This window comes from Orbicella franksi, chromosome 11 (genome assembly GCF_964199315.1).
Source record: "Orbicella franksi chromosome 11, jaOrbFran1.1, whole genome shotgun sequence".
NCBI classification, from domain to species: domain Eukaryota; kingdom Metazoa; phylum Cnidaria; class Anthozoa; order Scleractinia; family Merulinidae; genus Orbicella; species Orbicella franksi.
In genome coordinates, this window is record NC_138155.1 from 16,803,392 (window position 1) to 16,825,387 (window position 21,996).

General features: G+C 39.0%; 1 protein-coding gene and 1 pseudogene across 2 annotated transcripts in view; one reads left to right on the top strand and one right to left on the bottom strand.

The window, feature by feature from the left end:
- Positions 1 to 21,996, bottom strand: part of LOC145503133 (uncharacterized) — a 403,728-nt gene that overhangs the window by 289,722 nt on the left and 92,010 nt on the right. The window lies entirely within an intron of this gene.
- The window catches only part of LOC145503103 (zincore component SEPHS1-like), a 162,596-nt pseudogene that overhangs the window by 136,965 nt on the left and 3,635 nt on the right, over positions 1 to 21,996 (top strand). The window contains exon 2 of the transcript XR_014051422.1: positions 13,522 to 14,086. The product of XR_014051422.1 is annotated as a zincore component SEPHS1-like (transcript). The remainder of the gene's footprint in view (positions 1 to 13,521; positions 14,087 to 21,996) is intronic.

The following is a 21,996-nucleotide window of genomic DNA, read 5'->3' on the forward strand; positions in this document are numbered from 1 at the left end:
AACTTGAAGTTATCCATCAGAATTTCAGTTAAAACAGACGCTTCGCTGTAGTTAAAAACACAATAACACACGCTTTAAGCATTCTTACGAGGTTTGCATGACTTTAACTTTCTCGAGAATGCTTGAGAATTTAATCGCGGGGTCAGTTAGAGAAATAAAACTAGAGTGAGTTGTTTTAAATAGTATTCCAAAAGTTACCCTGCTACGAGTAGGGTTTTCGTAAATAATTTTTGTACGTATTGCCCGAACTTTGAGCGGAATCCGTCTTAAACGTCTTTATTTGTGCCAGGCAGCTTGTCGACATTTGGTGCCTTTTCTCCTTCTAAAAGGTCGGAAAAAGCAAACTAAACAAATCCTAAAAGTTTAAATCATAAATAAGAGACATCAACAGTGCCAGTGTCTCGGTAAGCTATTAATTTGAACAATTACTGTGCTGGACGGATTGCTTTCCAGGTTACGCATATGCTGTACATATAGTTTATTTGTGTGCGAATGTTTCTTCTCAAACAACTGAACTGCTCAATAATATTATCTTGACAGATTTTTTTTTCTTCAGTCTTAAAACTTCGGGTTTGGGTTAGGCTAAACCCTAAACTGTTTTGGCGGCCAACCCATTTTGGGCCGTCGATAAAATCAGGAATATGGAACATGGAACATGGAACATGGAACATGGAACATGGAACATGGAACACGGAACATGGAACATTCCGGAACATCGAATAATTATGAGAAAAATATGTAAAATTAAATTTTCAAAACTAAAATAAACAAAAATAAACTGGTATCAGCTCGAAATATGAAAAGATATTATTGGGGATAGGGGAGTCGGTAGGGGTGGGGTAGGGAGCCTTGGGTATTCTTTTAACTGACTACAATGAGTGCAGGCTCCTCTTTCCCGCCAATTGCGTCACGTCGCCTTACAGCACTCTATTTTTCAACACAAACATGGACGATTCGGACGATGAATGCCAGGTGACTCATTGCGTCTCCTTTTTTGATCCCTGATGTCTTCAACATCTGAGGTGTTCGTTCTGAGCATCATACAGTGGCTTGTTAAGTCAGTAGCCATAGTTTTGCCACGTTGCTATTTATCATCCCTAGTTTTCGCGCCGCTCCGCTAGGAACGCCTGACACTATGACCCACCAAGCCTTCCCGGAAGCCCAAGTAACAAGCAAGTTATTATTAACTAGTAGTAATCAAAGATTAGAGCAGCGCGTTCACGCTCGTACCTCGCATGTCTGGTCTACTTTGGTGGTGTTCGAATGGTTCGATAGAAAAATAAGTTCGATCGAATGTCAGATAACGATCTGCACGTGAAGTTGAACTAGCGATGAATAGATTATAGCCTACGGTAAAAGTATTTTTAATCAATTAAGTATTAACTTGTACTGTACAAAAAATTTTCCAGGAAATGCATTTGAACACTTGTAACAAATATTTCTTGAGACAATAAAGTTCTGACCAGCGACCCTACAAGACAGCGCGCGCGTGGCCAAACGTTTTTAAATTTTGTTTGTATTTGTTAATACTGTCATCAGAGCTCGAGAAGTCCGAATTAGTTTAGACAAGAAACTCAATGCTGAAGATTTCTATCTATTTCTTTCTTCACGAGAAATCGTGTATACGCATTTCTTTGTATTGACGTAATGAATTGAATAAAGAAATCACACTCGTGTACCCATATTTTTAGGTCTGATTAAAGAGTTCGAATGCTACTACCTTGGTTTTCTGTGAAGAACGAAATCTGGGAATAAGAGACAGTCACGTGATTAAACTGACGGCGAACGACTGGAAGGAATAGATTGCTCTTCTTAGTTGTTAGCCTTCACTCATTGCATTCATTTTCATTTTCATTTTCTTTCTTTTTTTCTTTTCTTTTTTTTTTTTGTTATGGTTTTGATTTGTTTTTTATTTTCCGAGCTGATACCAGTTTATTTTTGTTTGGTTTAATCTTGAAAATTTAATTTTACGTATTTTCGCAAAATTATTATAATTATTCGATGATCTGCAATGTTCCGAGATGTTCCAGAATGTTCTATGTTCCTGGTTTTATCGACGCCCCCTATTTTAGCCAATTGCTTAATCAAATTATATAGATTTCATTGAAATTCGTTCCTCCGTGACCGACTCTGCGAACAAAACAAGATGGACGTTTGCTGTTCATAGATCGACCACTGTAATGTTTATTTGTCTACCAATGTTATGATCTGCAAATTTCAGACAGGTAGCGAATAGCGTTAATACTGTCACTTAATTTATCAAACAACCAAAGTAAAAAAGATAGATTTTTTTCCCCAGTATGATTGAAACGCAAACGCAATTTTTTCCTCGGCTAATTCAGTTCAAGAAATTCCGGGTTTTCCAGCTGAGTTTGAGAATATTGTGTAAAAACAAATTTTGTACACAGCTAGAAGAGCTGATCACGCAGTTAGTAGTTTATAGAATTTCTGGTATTTCTACTTGACTTTATTTGTCAGTCAATGATTCAATTGCCATAAACCATAGAGGATTGGTTAAGTGTATCTCTAAAACGGCCACTGTATTGTAACTTATCGGTGAAATTAATAACTGAGCCATCTTGTGGAAATAAACAAGTGTTAAAAATTATTCACCTGAATCATTTCCCGGAGCACTGTAGTCACGTTCTTTATCAGGGATGTCGTGGGTGTTGCAATGCAAATAAAAAATATATATATATTTATACTAACTTAAACAAGAAAAAACATTTTTCTTTATTTTATCCACACAACGTTTCAAAAATTGCTTTCATTCGCCTTTATCGCACAGCAGCCATCTTGGATTGACTTCATGTACTTTTGACACCAGTGCGAGGCCACGAGTGCAACGGTCAACTTCCGGCGATCGAGGAGACAAGGCGATCGTCTGCAATCATGCCCAACAGAGATCACCGTTTCGTGCCACAATATCAAAATAATCGCGTTAAAAATACTCCAAATCTCACCTTTCACCAATTTCCGAGTGATGAATCCATTCGAAAGCAGTGGGTTGTCAAAATACGGCGAGATGTGGGCAAAAGTGTGCAGGTAAGTTGGTTAGGTTATCGATGTCATTGTTGCGCACATGTATTTACATTAATTCTTATGATCTGGTCTATCTACAGATAACAAACAGCACAAGAGTATGTTCTGTACACTTTAAGGAAGCGAATTTTAAGACAACTTTAACAGGGAAGCGTGTTCTGGAGAAGCACGCAGTTCCGAGTATTTTTTGCTGGTCAAGATCACCCAGGAAAAGAAAATCTCCGAAAAAGCGGAAACCACCGCATGCACGAGTGCGATTATTTGATTTAAGCGTGCCATTGTCCCCTGTCACTGTCGCAGGGGGGGTCGCAGGTAAATATTGTTGTCGTTATTTCTTTAAACATTCCTTGGTTGAAATCGTAAAATAATCAGAGGTATTTTTATGTTTTTCATTTTAATCCATAGCATCAACTTTCGGCCGAGCTTCTGGTGAGGAAAGTTCTATGGAGGTCCAACCAGAACTGTCATCCTCTCCTGTTGTTGTAGACTGCCCCGAGCCCATATATTCTGTCACAGGTAAATATTGTTGTCGGTATTTTTTTAAATTTCGATAAAGGCGTTTGTTAACGTAGGTATGTCCACCAGATTGCGGCGCCAAAACTCTGAAGAAATCGAAGTACTCACTGACTCAGCCATGATGCTTTAACACGCGTGGCCTCGCTTTCATGCGAAAAATGGTGACGTTCATCCAACATGGCGGACTGTGATTAAGGCGAATCGGATTGTTGAAAACGAATATTTACTCGACAGTGACTATCCGCGTCACGCAATTGTTTACATTCCAACGGCGGATTTTTGGCCAGGCCTGATTTTTGGCAAAATCTATGGGAAACACAGGCCAAGGCGGGCGACTTAAAACCATTTGCCCAGAGATATTTTTTTATATCCTAACAGGTGGGTGTATGTTTAACCCACAGAAAGTGTTTTTATGGTATTTAAAGTTATAGCCCATAGCAAAAAAATGGCGATGCTTTAATGCAATAATTAGGTTGGAACACATAAAATTTTGCGTGTCTGTTTGATCTCGTTTCGGGCTCAAAACTAACTTCGATTTATTTTATTTTTTACTCAGTCATACCACGAAGACCTGAACTAAATATAAAATCCATTGAAAGATTTTCAAGAAGCTATTCTGCAGAGCGCGAAGCAATCAAATATTCGGAAAATTCAGCGAAACCGGAAGTAAATTTTGCACTCAATCGGGGCGAAATCGTTTTTGGCATATTTCTACCAAAGAAAGCTGTATTAGCAGAAACTAACTATGGTCCGTTTCTTTTCTTACTAGGACCTATCTATGGGCAAAATACAAGCGAAATCAATTTTCGACTTGTGCCATTCATGGGCGATTTAGGTCGATTTTTATAGGCATCCACTCTTAATGCAGCACTTGTAATGCAGCAGTGTAATGTAGCACTTTTAACGCAGCAGTGTAATGTGGCACTTGTCTAAAGCGTTATTGCGCCAGAATTGCCAATAGCAGAAAATAGTCGGGGAAATATTCTTCATGGTCGGGGAATTTTGAAAACTGACGTCTGTGGCAGCCATGGTACGCATATTTCGTTGCGGCAACATGTGGCGCAAAGTAGACGTATATTCACCTTTGTCACAACTTTCACACGTGGTCGTCGTCAGGTTTGACATCAGATAGAACGTGTCGGGAACGTTTGCCCATGGAGTTCAGATTAACGCCATCTTCTTGCTCCTTTTCTAAACTTTAAAAACAACCTCGCTTCTCGTGGCGGTCTCTGTTGTAACCTCCAAGTTGAAGGCCTTTCACTGAATTGACAGAGATGATCCATACACTAATGGTGTTAGGGTGATTCCTCAGAAATATAAGTTGCCGAACAATATTTTTGAAACTTTCCCTGAATATTCCCAACCAAGCATTGTTTCGAGAAATACAATTAAAAGGATAGGTCACGATGCTCGCTGAAGAGAGAACCCAGCGCGTTATTTCATCATAACATGCCTGTACAAACCATTGAAGTCACTGTAAATGAGTCCAACGATCCAAACAAAGCTGGATTAGAATTAAATTGACTTGCGGCGCTAATGTAGACATGTTGAACCTTTGCGGTTTCACCGACCGGGCAAGATAGCTCCATCTTGCCCGCTCGGGTAGCCAATCACAGTGCAGGATTTGGTTCATCTTGCCCGCTCACGGAGCTAGCCATATAATAAAACGACCTTTTAACACCTTTTTACAAGTTAAGGAAGTTGATGAAGAAATATCCCTGACTTTACTTGAAATCTTTGTGACCTTTGTACTTGCTATATTCCTCTCCCAAGACAAGTAGACAAACAATGAAATGGCCGTAGAGTTTGTGGTCCGTGGGTCATTCGTCCATTCAATTTTCGTTTGAAATCAAAAATTTAATTTAATTGATTTTTGATTTTCATCGTTTTTTTATCATAAAAAGTTGGAAAGTGCCAAATAGAAAATATTTGACTTTTTTTCTTTCGGTAGAACATTGAAGCAGAACTTATATTTTGACTTTAATCCTGTCAAATTTGAAGAGAATAAAACTGAGCGGTTATTTTGTTTCTCCGACAATGTTGCAGTCTGTGGCATGGCTTAGTTTTTCTGTTTTCGACGGAAGTCTAAAAATTGAAAATTGAAAATTGAAATCAATTTTCAGTTTTTGTTTTTCGGCCAAAACATTCCAAATCATTGACAGAACTGCCCCAGAGGGAAGGGGAGGGGTCTATTCACATGGTAAATTTTTGCCCTCAGGCCCCTCCCCACAGCCCGACTTCCTTCCCTGGTTAAGTAAGTCGCGCTCTCGTCGACTGTCGCTTCGCGGTCTTTCGCGACGTTTGGGAACGTTTTGTAAATGCTGTGTCTTTCGTCGCTCAGTTCTGTCCATTCGGCGAGCAGGGAGACCTTCGGCGTCAGCCAAGAAGGAGAAAAGTCTTAGTTTTCGTAACTGGAGCGGCTGATGTGACCATTCGAGACTTCCTCGAGCTTTTCAAGCGCCATATTGTAAGATATAAATTGGACTGGACTGGACTGGACTGGATTGGATTTGTTAAAAAAGGGATTGGACTTGTAAAAGCGAAGACGCCATGTATAGTTTTAAGAATTCTCATGGAACTTGGAAGCGGAACGTTCGAGTCTGGTTTTTTTTGGCAGATTTCAAATTAACGGATGTGCAGTGCAGTGTTGTTTTCGAGAAGTCGAGAACTGAGCTAAACTACCTACCTAATCCAAGCGACAGTAAAGTAACAAAGAAAAGTCGATTCTGGCATTGGGTTCATAAAGCCAATAAGACATCTTGTCCCTCAAGCGACCTTACATCTAAAATATCAAGCTCTGATACAGCCACACTTCGACTCAGTTGAAACATTGTCTGGGGAAACTGTGGGATGACTTTACGAAATAAATAACCAAAACTACAAAACAGAGCAGCCCGTGCACTCAAACTATGACGAAGATGCTGGTCACCTGTTCAAACTTCTCGGGTGGAAAAATCTGGCACGCCAGCAGCAAATTCAAAGAGTACGATGGTTTATAAGTTTCTGCACGGGTTGAGAAACCGCATATAACTTAAGGGACTCTGAAAATAAACGCGATGTTCCATTGCCGCGCACAAACTATTATAAAAATAGTTTTAGCTATAATGGCGCCGTTCTTTCGAAAAGTCTTCCTTGTGACTTACGGAAAGCAGGGTCCCTGAGGCAGTTTGAACGCCTACTCAAAGCTGGACATGTCTAAGGCACGGCATTCGTGGAAAGCAGCTTTTTTATTTAATTATTCCCAATATATTAGACATTCAGAATTAAGTATATCATGATTGGGTTTTTATGCTCACAAATTTTTGAACCGTGTTTAAATAAAGATTAAATAATTAAATAAATAAAAAATTAATTACACCATCGGCATAGTCAAAGTCCTCTAGAAACGATGTAAACTTCCACCTCAAGCCTCGTCTTCTATCGATTGTGTGCCGCATAACCAAGTCCATGATCAAGACAAAGATAACGCCAGACATCACACACCCTTGCCGCACGCCGCTCCTCACTTCAAACCAGCTAGAATTCCTTCGCGCTCTGTAACAGAAAGCCCTGATGAAGAAGTCAGGGATGCCATACTGCCTCACAATGACCCAAAGTCTCTCTCTGATGATGCAGTCAAAGGTCTTCAAAAAGCCAACGAAGTTGATAAAAGTCTGCATGCGAGCCAAGTGGCCCATCAGGCCGGAGTTTATCCCGGTTTCCCTAGTATGAAGCGACTAGGAGTATTTCTACTCCCTCCTGAATGGGATGCTAGTCTATCGCAGGGTTACCCCCAGCATTAAGTTCGCTGGTACCCATTTATACACCTGGGTGGAGAGAGGCACTGTGAGAGTAAAGTGTCTTGCCCAAGAACACAACACAATGTCCCCGGCCAGGGCTCGAACCCGGACCGCTCGATCCGGAGACGAGCGCACTAACCATGAGGCCACCGCGAAGTTGATCTACATCGAATTCACTATTTTTCCCGACGGTTTTATGCTCGACCTTAACCTTGTGTTATCTACTCACATCTGATTGGTTTATAAACAATGAAATTGGGTGGGATTTAGCTCAGCTCAACAAGTTTTGTTTCACGGAAATTGTAGAGTTTTAATTCGCCCCTGAATTTTGTTCTCTATTACGTTTTTTTCCAAATCCACGTGTTACAAATCCAGTTCAATCCAGTCAAATCTATATTTTACAATATGGCGCTTGAAAAGCTCGAGGAAGTCTCCATGTGGTTACATCAGCCACTCTAGTTACGAAAACTAAGACTTTTTTTCCTTCTTGGCTCACGTCGAAGGTCTCGCTGCTCGCCGTAGTGGACAGAACTGAGCGACGAAAAGGCACAAAATTTACAAAACGTTCCCAAACGTCGCGAAAGTCCGTGAAGAGAAAGCGTGACTTCCAAGACTGCTTAATTAAACAGGTAAGGAAGCGAGGACTGTGGGAAGGGGGCTGGGGGCAAAAAAATTACCGTGCTAATGGATCCCTCCCCCTCCCTCTGGGGTAGCTCTGTCAATGATTTGGATTGTTTTGGTCGAAAAACAAAAATTGAAAATTGATTTCAATTTTCAATTTTCAATTTTTAGACTTCCGTCGAAAACAGAAAAACTAAGCCGTGCAACAGACTGCAACATTGTCGGAGAAACAAATTAGCCGCTCAGTTCCATTTTTCTCTTCATTGTTGACAGGATTAAAGTCAAAATATAAGTTCTGTTTCAATGTTCTACCGAAAGGAAAAAAGTCAAATATTTTCAATTTGGCACTTTCTTATTTTTTACGATAAAAAATCATGAAAATCAAAAATTGAAATCAATTTTCAATTTTTGATTTTAGACGAAAATTGAATGGACGAATGACCCACGGACCGAGGTCTCCTTCACCTACACTCTTTTTATAAGAACATCAAGGCCCGAATTTGCAAATTTTAAGAATAAACTTGAGGCTGAGGTTGAGATTTTGAAAAGAATATAATTTTGTGTTGAAAATTCGTGAATACAGCACAGAAAAAACAACAATAACAGCATTAGCCATATATCTGACGCTAGCGCTAATACCATTTCTGCAAGAAGTTATGTGCATTGTTTCGAGAAGTCTTTAATGCCTGCACGCTGGCTCTAAAAATGCTTTAATACCATCCAGACACCAAATACATTTGAGAACAGAAATGTCATAAGCTAAAATTTAAGAATATTCACAAGAATATTTTCAACATAAAATCGACAGAAAAGTAAAATTATTCAGCCTCAGCCGAAAAAACAATATGTGTTCTTATTAGAAAAAGAGTGTATTACATATAAGATTTGAAATAAGCCTAAACCAAATACAGACAGAAAGTCTATTTTCAAGGAATACATTTCCGGACACAAGAAAATAAAAACAATTTTCCGTAGAAAAAAACAAGGGTCAATAAAGAGCAAAAGCTCCTTTTAGATTTGAAATTCGAACATATAAGCAAACGCGTCAAACTCTCTCATCCCGCTCTACTTTGTTTCCGTGCACAGAAAATCCAATTGTGCATGAATATAGCACAGCAAAAACAGCACAAAAGGCCGCTTGTGGCGAACCGCAGCTCGCTAGCTTGGAAAGAAAAAGAAACCCATGAATAGATTTTCTCATGGTTTTCATGGCTAGCGGTATTGCTCGTGGGCGCGTACGCACGACGACGGCGGCGGAGTTGCCCAACATGGCGGCCATACTCCAGCTAAGACGTTGACAGAGACATGCACCCTCGGTTTGTAGCGCAACTCTTTGATATTGGACATCCATGTTATGGTCAATTGACATCTGTCAAAACAAGGTATCCGCTGACCAGTATCACGTGACCATATTGCGGGCTCAAGTTTAGAGCTCATCGAGGTCACGTGTATTTTTGAAGTTAATCGCTGATTAAGTGCTAGTTTTTCGATTAGATCGCGGGCTCATGTCAGGTTAAAAGTCAACCGAAGTATAATTTTTCTTGTATACAAATGTTTTTCACTACTTTTTGTGTATTTTGAGGACCTTTAGATAATTGAAACTTAAAACAGAAGGCCAAACAACAATGGAAAAGTCCACCGTAAACAACCCGGCCCAGGAGCTCCGCTTTTAGGCTTGGCTAAATCTATATATTACTTCGTAATAATTTAAATGCTCGTTATGTACTGTATTTTCGAATTTCCGAACTTATTTCCACTTCTGTGGTAGAGGTTACATCTTGTAAATTAAAATCTAAGGGAAAAGATTCACCTTTCGAATCGTTAACGGCAGTCTGATTCAACATCGCCTGAAATGAACTACAATACAACCTCCCCGGGGTATTCAATCGATGGAATCGATAATCGATGACAATCGATATCAATCGATACCAATCGATATCAATTAATCGATTGATATTGATAATCGATGACCAATCGGTGGTGAAGATTCGTGTGGTTATCGATTTGTATCGATTATCAATACCAATCGCTAGATAAATTGGTATCGATTGGTTGCAGATTGACGGAACCGGAATCGACGCATAAAAAAACACAACTTTGAACGCAGTAATTGTAAACACATTTCATTTTAATGTTAACAGTAGAACAACACAGAAATATCTGCATGTAGTGGCCAAAGAGGATCCACAAGCTCGGACTGTAGGTGGCCGAGCTGTCAACGATGGTTCACAACTTTAAGGTCATTCCCCAGTATTGCATTGCGTATCCCTAATGCGCATAATTTTACGCGTGATTAGCGTGCGCGCATTAAAAAATGGCGGCTTTTTCTTTACAGTTGGACCTCGCCATAGAGGTAAATCGTCATTTTCTCGCAAACGAGTATGGTGACCTATCATTTTTTCTGTTGTTTTGAATTGAGTAATAGATTTCTCTGTGTAAAATAAATATTGACCAATTCTCAGTGTAGAACAAAAAGGAATCGTCGGAAACGTGAATTTAGCAAGCAATTGTGACTACAATCATGGTACTATTATAAGGATTTATATGGGTATAAACAAGGTGCTGTCGCTCCTAAACGAACATGGGGGCCCCTCATTTTTATTTCAAAATTTAAATTCCTATAATATAAACAATTAATAGGCAAAGTTTGACAAAAACCTCAGTGCAGGTTCTATTTCAGTGGAATGACCTTAAACGCGTTTCCCCGTTATCCCCTCTTCTTGTTTGCAGTTAACACTTCACCGACGTTCATCTCAAAACGGCAAAGATGATAGCCTTTGACGATGCACCTTGCATTCAGTAAAGCCTCCACCCGGACGCCTTGCGTAGACATCATGACACGGAAAGGCAATGATGGGCAAGTGGGTAATTCGAGTACACGTGCAACGGGGTATATTCTTTGCGTTGAGAAGACTGGGTCGGAATTTGTTTTACCAATTTCGTCCCTAGGGCTTCCTAAAAATGGTGGATGATCGGACAGGTAGCGTGCGTGACGTCTGTTCGAGGTTGCTGAGCTAATCGATAGCAATTGATGAACGGTTTTTGTCTGGTTATCGATTGGTCATCGATTGGCCGATACCAATCGATACAAATTAACTAATTTTATTGATTGAATTTCCGATCATCGGTTTCCATCGATTGGATACCCCGGGAACCTCCTATAAGCTCTTTCTTACTCGTGTAAACACTCGCCGCGTCCGCCATATTTGTTTAGGATGTATTTAAACCAATCAGCCTGTTCGTATGAGTGGGCCAATCAGCAAGGCTGTTAGTTCAGCGTTGCCAAAGGTCTTCTCTCGACGAGCCGCACCTGTCACAGTGATTTGGGTATCCCCGTGTTTTGGGTACCCCCGTACCCATATCCCTAGTGTTTTGGGTACCCAAAACACTGAAAACGTTATATACCACAGACTGGGGCAAGTGAAATCACCCACAATTCTGCTGAAAAACCACTTATCTTCTTACGAAGCTTTGTCTCAATAAATTAAAACTTTCTTAATCTTGATATAAACACATAAAGTTGCTGGAAATAGTCGCAATTTACTAGTATATCAGACTGTCTGATCCGAGTCCGCAGTTATAACGACATAGAAAACACATTCACGCGCCAAAGTTCCTTGTATGAACATGCGCTTGGCGCCTATCGATAACCCTTGAAATGTACATCATTTTAAACAAAGCTAAACAAGAAAGCCGCATTCTAAACCTCGGATAGTTCGGCGATTGAATAAAATCAATATGCGAGCGAACACACTGAGATACGACCGTCACGCAATACGCAGGTCTCAAGCAGTGACTGACCTCTGTGTACGCGGTTGCCTGTCTGAAATAAACTTTGTCTTAGACTTATTTAATTGTCACTCTTTTCTTGACCATCCCTCCTATTAGATTTTGCCATTAAAGTAGTTTTTCTTCGAAGACATCTATAAAAAATGCAAGTAAAGTAGCCAAGACTAAGTCCTTTGATCTTCAACACTGGGAAAGTGGCATACCCAAATCCCTAGTGATATGGGTATCCCCTTCCAATATGTGTGATTGTTATCGTTTCTTTAATTCAGGGCAGCCAAATCGACCGAAGATAAGAGGGCAAAGCTAACTTACAAAGACGACAGTCATTCCAATGAGGAAAGTACTTAGAAATGCTAAAATGTAAGGGACACCCAAATCCCTAGTGATATGGGTATCCCCTTCTAGAGTGTTTGTTTGTTATCGTTTCTTTAGTTCAAGGTAGCCAAATTGACCGAGGATTAAAGGGCAAAGCAAACCTTTTTACCTTCGGTCGATTTGGCTACCTTGAACTAAAGAAACGATAACAACCAAATATATTGGAAGGGGATACCCATATCACTAGGGATTTGGGTATCCCCAACATTTTGGCATTTCTACAGCTGCTTCTAGTTCTTTCCTCATTGGAATAAGTTTCGTCTTTGTAAGTTTGTTTTTCCCCTTAATCTTTGGTCCATTTGGCTACCCTGAATTAAAGAAACGATAACAACCAAACATATTGGAAGGGGAAACCCATATCACTAAGGATTTGGGTATACCCAACATTTTGGCATTTCTGGCTCTTTACTCATTGAAATGACTTTCGTTTTTGTAAGTTTGCTTTTCCTTTTAACCTTCGGTCCATTTGGCTACCCTGAATTAAAGAAACGAGGACAAACAAACTCTCTGGAAGGGGATACCCATATCACTAGGGATTTGGGTATCCCCTACAGTTTGGCAATGATTTCTATATAGTCCTTTCCTCCCTTGAAATTGCCTTTTCATCTTCGGTTGATTTGGCTACCCTGAATTAAAGAAATGATTACAATCCAACACTTCGGAAGGGGATACCCATATCACTAGGGATTTGGGTATCCTACTTCTATTTGTTTCCCAAAACTTTATGTAGAGTTATTTTGGTTTTGTCTCCGAAACAAAAAAATTCTTTAATGGCAAAGAGAATTGTTCGCCGGCAAAATCTACTAGGAGGGATGGTCAAGGAAAGAGCGACACACAAACGAAGACAGAGTTTATTTCTGACTAGCAACATACACGGAGGTCAGTCACAGCTTGAGACCTGCATATTGCGTGATGGCCGCATCTCAGTGTGTTCATTCGTATATTGATTAAATTCAATCACCGCACTATCCGAGGTTTAAAGAGCGCCTTTCTCGTTTAAAACGACGTGCATTTCAAGGGTTATCGATAGGCACCAAGCGCATGTTTGTACAAGGATCTTTAGCGCCTGAATGTGTTTTCTATGTCGTTATAACTGCGGACTCGAATAAGACAGTCTGTTAGGAATTGCGACTATTTTAAGAGACGTATTGTGTTTATATCAAGCAAAAGAATGCTTTGATTTATTGAGACAAAGCTTCGTAAGAAGATAAATGGGTTTTGAGCAGAATTTTGAATGATTTCACTTGCCCCAGTTTTACGCTTTCAGTGTTTTGGGTGCCCAAAACACCAGGGATTTGGGTACGGGGGTACCCAAAACACGTGGATACCCAATCACTCTGACACGCCATTTTGAAAATCGTCGAGGAGAAGACCCTGGGGACGAGGTTGAGAATACGAGATTTCTTGTGTCAGACAAAGATGGCGTCGATGGAAAGTTTAACCCGTTCTCCATTTAACCCCAGAGATCACGGCTTATCAGAAACATTTCGTCTTATAAACTTCACTAAACTTAAAGGATGAGGATGCAAAGTCCCTCAGGAGGAACTGCTCAAACTCCTAGAGGGACTTGGGGAGAAGAAAGGCGAGGGACAAATTGGTGTTGGAATGGATAGTTGTGTTCTTCCAACGAGACATAAGGGAATAAATATTGTCCAGACTACCGACTTCTTCTATCCTCTCGTCGACGATCCCTACATGCAAGGCAAGATTGCTTGTGCTAATGTTTTGAGTGATTTATACGCTATGGGAGTCACAGAATGCGATAACATGTTGATGCTTCTTGGGGTGAGCAATCAGATGACTTTGAAGGAAAGGGAAATCGTGACGCCCATGGTAATAAAAGGATTCAACGATTTGGCTTTAGAAGCAGGCACCACAGTTAACGGAGGACAGACAGTGCTTAATCCATGGTTTATTGTTGGTGGAGTGGCTTCTAGTGTTGTGTCTAACAACGAATTTGTCATGTAAGTTTGACATGTAACAACCGCGGTTTATGCATTTCTAACCTTCTAATAGGCCAAAATTTTAACTTGGATCCGACGCTGAGGGGAATAAAACAAAAGAAATCGCATTAAGATTGAGGAATGGATGATCAACTTCTTTTGTTTTATTTCCCTAAGCCTTGGAGCTAAGTTAGAATTTTAATATACTGAAATTGGCCCATTGGCTCACTGAGTCTCACTTATCAGCCAGTATATATTTGGGTGCTGTCCATTATACTACATTGTAACAATTTCAGAAATTTCGGTCAGAAATCAAGTGGAAAAGTCCATTTTGGTTCAGTCTGACCAGGAATATTCAGGAACACCTCTTGAGGTGGTCCACTTTGATTGGTTCAGAATTTGCCATTCCAGTTTTGGTAATTTTTTTATAGAGCTATTCCTTTTTTGTGCAGGATGCCTGAGGCAGACCGTGTCAAAGTTTCAGTCAAGTTTCTCTTTCTTTTTTTTTCTTTGTAGTCACATTATTCAGATTGACCTGTATCCCGCGGGAACACATTGACTTCGTTTTTGTTTCGCACGGAAGTATGTGAAGTTGAATCTCATCGGGCAGAAGGAACATATTATTTTAGCCATAAATGCTCACTAAGAGCATTCTTGATAGTTGCCTTAACAATCGCTTTTCTTACATCGCCGACCAAGTGGGAATTTAGGCTCATGGCTATATTTCTGGCAAATGTCTGTTGATTGGGAATTTAAGCCCACAAATCTTGCAGATATTTTTCATAGTGAGATCCACTGTGAATGCGAAGCCCAGCACTGCTTTCCTCAATCTCCAGTAAATGTCCACCAAGTGGGAATTTAAACTCACAAATCTCACAGAAATTTCTCATTGTGGCCTGCAACAGAAATTTTCATTGCAGCCTGCAACATAGTTTTCATTGCAACCCATCGTGAAACCCAACAAATTTACCGAAGGAGAGCAGCCATAAATTTTTTTTCTTTCATCCCCAGCAAATGTCTGCTGAGTGGTAATTTAGATTGCAAATCTCACAGATATTTTCATCGCAGTCCATCACGGAGCCCAGCGAATTTCCCGCAGAAGGAAAATAGTCATAAATTTGTTTGAAAAGATCCTATTGCCTCAGTGAGTAAGGTTTCACCCATAACTACTTGCATGTTTGATAGCCAGCAAATGAACATTTCTCATTGTGGCCTGTCAAAAACACTGGAAAACAATGAAGCCAAAACTCCCTGAAATCACTTTACTTTGACTTTACTAGTAACACGACCCAAACCTCTACAGTAACATAGAAAAAAGGTACAACAAACAAAGACAGGGAAGGCATTTTTAGTGTATTTCTTTTCCACAGTCAAAAATTTGAAGCTGCATGACAATTTGAAATTCGAACCGAGTGAGGCATTTTTGTGTCATTTTGACACAACAGTAACAATGTTTAGACTCCCACTATCAAATATATACAAATTTTAACACAAACCGCATTCTGTTACCTTTTTGTTGAAGAAAATAAAACTGCAAAACTGAACATTTGGATTGATTTCTATGTGGATAGCTATTCAAAGTTGATGGTATAGTAAATCAACAAAAGCATCCCACATGAAAGTCTTTAGGCTTCTTGTTTGGCTATGCACGCGTGCACTAAGGCAAAATTGGGTAAAGGAGAGTGGAAGCTTTAAACAGATGTATAGCAAAAGGGCCACCTTTGAGCACTCAGCATAACTCAATGGACTCTGAAGTAGCTGAAATTTTGAATTAAGCAATATACTGGTATTCGCTGGTCAATATACCAGACTTAAAGTTCTGGTTCTGTTTGTATTGCGGGTGAGAAATGTCCCCAATTTTACTTAGGGAAAATAGCGTGCATGAGACAAACTGTGCAGTGGCATTGAAGGCTTGATTACAGCAATTGGGACTTATTCCTTTAGACATTGACGGAAATGGTGATTGTTTTTACAAGCTGTGGCACATCAAATTTTATAGTGACTCCAGATATCATTTATTTTGTTTGTAAGACAATCAGGAATTGAATAAATAAGACATAACCCTAAGAAGGTTATAGAAACCAATGCATAATATTTTGGACTGCTCATTTGAATGCAGTGGAAGAACAAGGTACATAGAGTGATGCTTTGATTGTACAGAGCGTAGCAGAGTCCTTTAAGTTGAAATTGTTATTAATAGTGGAGTTTCAGAGAGGTTTAAGTAAGATTTCTGTGATTGAGTCTCAACATACTCTTCCCAAAGAAATATTTGTTGGGTTTTCAGGTGAATATCACCAGGTAGCAACAACAAAGATAATTTAGTCCCCTGGTCTCTGACTGTTGGGTCTGGCATAATGGAAAGCACCTCACAAGTTTGACCTCTTACAGAACATTAGTGGGCAGGATACGCCACTTCCGAGTTACCGGTACCTTGTGCCCCTGTTCCAAAGTGAGCGTTCGTGCAAAATCTTACTTCTGAAAAGAAGTTTGATTTACATGAAAATGAATCTTTAGGCAGATCTTATTTCTATATGAATGGTTTGGTAAGAAGACTCATTTTGACACAGAGGCAAAAGGCAACTTGGAAATGGCCTACTGCTTTTTCATCAGGAAGCAAGTATTTTTCTTGAAATAATATGGCTGAAAACAAGGATCAAAACAGGCTAGAGGTAACAAATGTATGAAAAGAAAATCATGGGTCTCAGGAGCTCACTCTTTCTTTGACCCTAAAATTGTCTTCTTATCCTCAGTCTAAACAATTCTAACAAGGGTTTCAGCATTAATCCCACAATAATTGAAGGCTTTCGTGCAAAAAGGGCGTATATAGCATTTTGGGCCGATTTTAATTTTTTGCAGGATCGATTTAATTTTTGGCAGACTGACTTGTTTTGACATGAAAAGCATCATTGCGTAATTGTTTTTGTTGATTTGCGCTTCGTTTTCAAGAAATAACGTATGCAAAAAAACTCAGTTTTCTGAGCGGCATCTTTTGGAGTGAATCCTTCCAAGGTGGATTTTGATGCGGTGCAAACTTAAACGGTTACTTTTACCAGCTTCGACAGCATGGTTTTATTTAAATGGATGTTTTGATTTTTGAAAGAGGTAGAGAAATAGACTGGAAAAAAAAATTGACCGACCTCATATTGAACCGGTGTCACAACAAAACAAACTCGCATCCGGCCAGTTCAGCGCCTTATTCGCTTTCGCTAACAAAGCAGCAGTAAGAGAATTGCGTAATTATATGAACAATAAAACTAGCGGAAAATACCACTCTTCGGTGACTTCATTGTTTAGCAAAACAAAGGTTTGTTTTGTTTTTCACTTAACAAAAGATCTCCAAAAGATACCCTTGGAAAACTGAGTTTTTTTGCATACATTATTTCTTGAAAATGAAGCACAAATCAACAAAAACAATTACGCAACGATGCTTTTCATGTCAAAACAAGTCAGTCTGCCAAAAATTAGCTCGATCCTGCAAAAAATAAAAATCAGCCCAAAATGCTATATACGCCTTTTTGCATGAAAGCCTTCATGAAACATGCCGCTAGGAAAACTGAGTGTTTTTTTGCATACGCAATATCTCGCAAACAAAGCAAACCTAACCGGAAAAATTATGGGACATTGCTAAACATACATAAACAAAACTGCATGCGAAATTTGGAGCATTTCCGACAAAGTTCACTTTTGATGAAAATACCAGTGTTGAACAGCAAAGAGGCAGACTGTTTATAGTGTATGAAGTCAAAATCAAATCCCACAGCATTTAAAGCGGAAATCTGGGAACAGATTGTTTACATCAGGGCTGTCATTAAGGGCTGTAAGAAGAAGGCTTATTACAGAGGTGTTGAACTCTGCAAAGCGACATGTAGTTAACAATGGAAAACATACAGACCTATGATGCTAAAAATATGCTGTAACACAGTCAAACAACTCCACTCTACCTCTTCATTTCCATTTCTCCTAATAACACAGCATAAAGTGCCCCTCAGAAAAACGCGTGAAGCATAGAAAGGTCAAGAGTCTCTCAGAGATAAAAAATTTTGCGCACTGTTCAAGTCGGTTAGGCCCGTCACATACACTGATTTATTAACGAGACAACAAAAATTATATTATTTCTTTTTCTAGCCTCCTTTTGGCTGGAGATAAATCCAGTGTATCAGCAATGACGGTGAATGCAGACAGTGGCAATTAATTCTATCATCCTTTGCAACCCTCCAAGTTAACTTTTTTTCTTAGTGGCCATTTGGCCACTGACTGTTCAGGTTTGGTCACCAGTGAAAAATTTTAGTCGCCAAAATATATGCATAAGTTAATAATTAATTAATGATAAATAATAATCTTATTATTATCTAACTGTATTATTAATAACATTTTCCTTGAACCACAAAGGTAAGTTGAAGTCCTGTTCAGTGAAAGAACTACCTAATGTTGATTCAAATATGCTTTTATTGGAATGATTGATGATCAACTGAAAGTAAAAATTAAGAAAAAAAGTCGCTTCACAAAACACAGAAATATTTTTGTATATCATATATAATTCACACAACAGGAGCAGTGCAAATGACACAGATTATACCAAGTTAAAATAAGATAGCCTCATTCGCAGCTGAATGGCAGAAAGTTTTCCAATGTTTATCAAGGCAGCATCAAATTCTTGCTGAGACCATAAAGTGAACACTATTTTTTGCTTATGAGCTTTTTTAAATGTTCAACCTCGTTTTCTGCTTGAATAAGCAAACGATATAAAACTTCATCTGAAAATTAAAGACTGTATTGAAATGGACAGAAAAGTTCACGCTCAAATTGTTTGTCATTTTGAATTTAATATGCGAACCGTGGAATGCGAATACTCAACACAAAAATACTTTCACAAGTTTTAGGGCAATCACTAAGAAGGATGTTTTTTATTGATGAAATCTTTGACAATTTAAAAATAAACCCAGGTTCATTCACACAAGTGAAATTTATTTACAACTGCGAGCCGCTTTTCATCACAGTTTTTTTTATTTATAGAATCCCCTGTGCTTGTGTTATCAAGTTTGCTGTAAAGACAAGTATTTTCGTGTCCACTGAGACAAAATACATTTCTCAAATACATCTGGATGTTTCTCAAATATATTGTGGATCCTGTCACTGTCGAGCTTTCCAAGCTTTTGCAATTCCTCTTCTTTTCAATGGCAAATGACCGGATTGCGTGTGTTGTCTCACGCTTCCAGGTAAAATTGTCACGTGCCAAATTTCAGTCGAGTGGAACGAATTTCGTTGCGTCCCAAGCTCAACTGAATGCAATTCCTTGATCTTTGTTTACCGTGTAACATTTCATTTTATTCAGTCTCCATTTCTGTTGGTTAAAATCCCACAACAACTAGCTTTGCAAAGTGAATTCTTAATGCTCAGAACGTTTTTCTTTTCGCTCCGGATGATAGTCCGCTCAAGCTCCTGACGCATAGGTCACGTTAATTTTAGTCGCTGAGCTGGCGACTTGCGTTCTAATTTAGTTGCCAGCTTCAAAATTCTAGTCGCCATGGCGACTAAAATGGTCGCAACTTGGAGGGTTGCTTTGCGCTCTGCAAAGTTCAGGGCGGCGATGGCGCTCGCCTTCTTGAGGAGATTTTTACAACATGTAGCGTCCTTAACTGAACCACACGACCTACAGATTTCCGCTATCAGATGAGGGATAAGTTTTCTTCGGTGTTTGGAGAATATGACTGCCGGACATTGCCATAGAACATCATATCGTTCCTGGTTTATTTTGGTGACAACACATCCTGCACTCCTGTAGGCTAAGTTTAAACAATTATTTTCCTACTAGGCCGCCCATTCCTTCAATAATTTAATTGTCATCTCCCAGAATCTGGGAGACACGTGACCAGACCCAACCAGGATCTCTGCTCGCTTGCTCTATGGGGCGGTAAGATGAGAGACCCTGGGAATGAGGCTGATTAGGGTACAGGTTTCAAGGGTTGGGCAGCACAGCCCCACCAAAAACTTTGAGGAGTACCACCCCCCTTCCCTTAGGGTTTGGGCCTTGTCCTTTACTTCAGAGAATTTGGTTGATTAATAATTAATTTATCCCTTATTTGCTCTCATGAAATTTATCCTAGTGTTTGGTGTGTGTTTGCCATCCCGCACCAACAAAACCACCAGCATCCAGAGGCATTGAACTGTCAACTTACCCTTTATCATTGTTTTTGACGTATTTTAATTAACAATAATTTACATTTTGATCTTAAGATTTCTATGAAGTGATAGTTGAAGCTCAAGACCAAATCAACTCTTCCCTAGTTGAAATTGAGAACGAATAATCAACCTAACCCTGCCCCGAAAGCAAATAATTGTTTTAGTAGAATTATCGACCTGAAATTTCCTTCACATATAATTATTTCAGTCATTTGTCTATGTTGTGTTTAACTTTACACTTTAAAAAAATTCTATAGACTCAATTTTTGTTTGAAATATGTAGTTGTGCATGAGCACTCATCAGTTTTCTAAAAAAAATCGAGTTTTTAAAGCTATGAAACCCTGAATGTCTTTCTCTTAGTCTTCTTTGGAATGTAATTATCCATTTGAAGACCCGTTTCCATATAATGTGATCTTAAGACCCCCACTGTCTTAGAATTCACATCAAAATTTCCTTTTGACTATTGCCTTCACCTCTGGTTCTTTTTGAGTTGGAGTTTTATGTTTGCTTTACAATGCTTCCTTCATCACTCAGTTTGTTCCTAACAGACCACATTTCTGTTTTCAAAGTATGTCCATCCTCTTGTATAAATTGGTTTCCCAAGAAGGGAAATTAGAGCTCAGTTTTTCACTGATGAAGGCGGATAAAAAATACAAGGAGTACATTGTACTTGATATTATAACCAATGACGAAAAAAAAAAAATATTGTAGGTGAAAAATGAGTGGGCTGGGTTTCAAATCAAAATATTAGCTCTGGATTGTAGTTTGCAGTGGGACTGAGTTTATACCCAAAATGCACCACATGCAACAATATGAAGCCGTTATTTTGAAAATGTTCTAGGAAAGCATTAAAGGGCAAGGACCTCCAGCCTTCAGCTACATGTACCTTGCCTATTACTACAACATTTTGACAGGGTTGAATAAAGATGGAACCTCAGATAGCTAAGTAATTTTGAGATAGTAAGTAAACTATCTACCAATATAACCATGGTTTGCACAATCTTGAAAAGGTCTTGAATTTTTGTAGACATCTTGAAAAGTGCTTGAATTTGGTTAAGGTCCTTCCAAAGTGCTTGATTTCTTTATTGAGTCTTGAAAATCTTTGAAATTTAGTAATTACCAAAAAGGTCTTTTGTTTTATATCTGAGATTTAGTAACTTTTCTACGCTATTTCACTTTTCTGAAAAATCAAATTACTTTTCGAAGGAAAATTTGTTCCTTGACAACTAATAACTGGTGATATGATAACAAGGGAACAAATGGTTGGTATAAAATGTGAACATTTAGTACATGGATTGAAATTTGATCCTTGCCTCAATTTCATGCATGTTATACCAGGCCTCTGATGTGGGGTTGTCGTCACATGCATGTGTTTTCAGGGGCTATGTGATGGATAGTGTGTAGTATATAGATTCAGAAGTTTTTGTTATTTTCCCATTGTTTGCAATTTAAATGAGCGATAGGTAAATATGTATTTAATTGTAATTGTTTAAGTGATGCAAAGCTCAGCTGGATAAAAGATATATAGGCAACAAACACAAGGCCATGTGTCGTGTTTGTAACAAAGTGATCGACATAAAAACATGGGAGAAAGTGCCTTGAAGTCTCATATGAAAGGCAAGAAACACAAAAGGAACACATGTGCAACTTCAAGTTCAACCCTGTCTGTGCTGATGGCCACATTTTTACATAAAAAGTCTTTAAGTTGTGGTCAGTTCAGTCGGAATCTGATCCTAGTTGTCAATTAGCC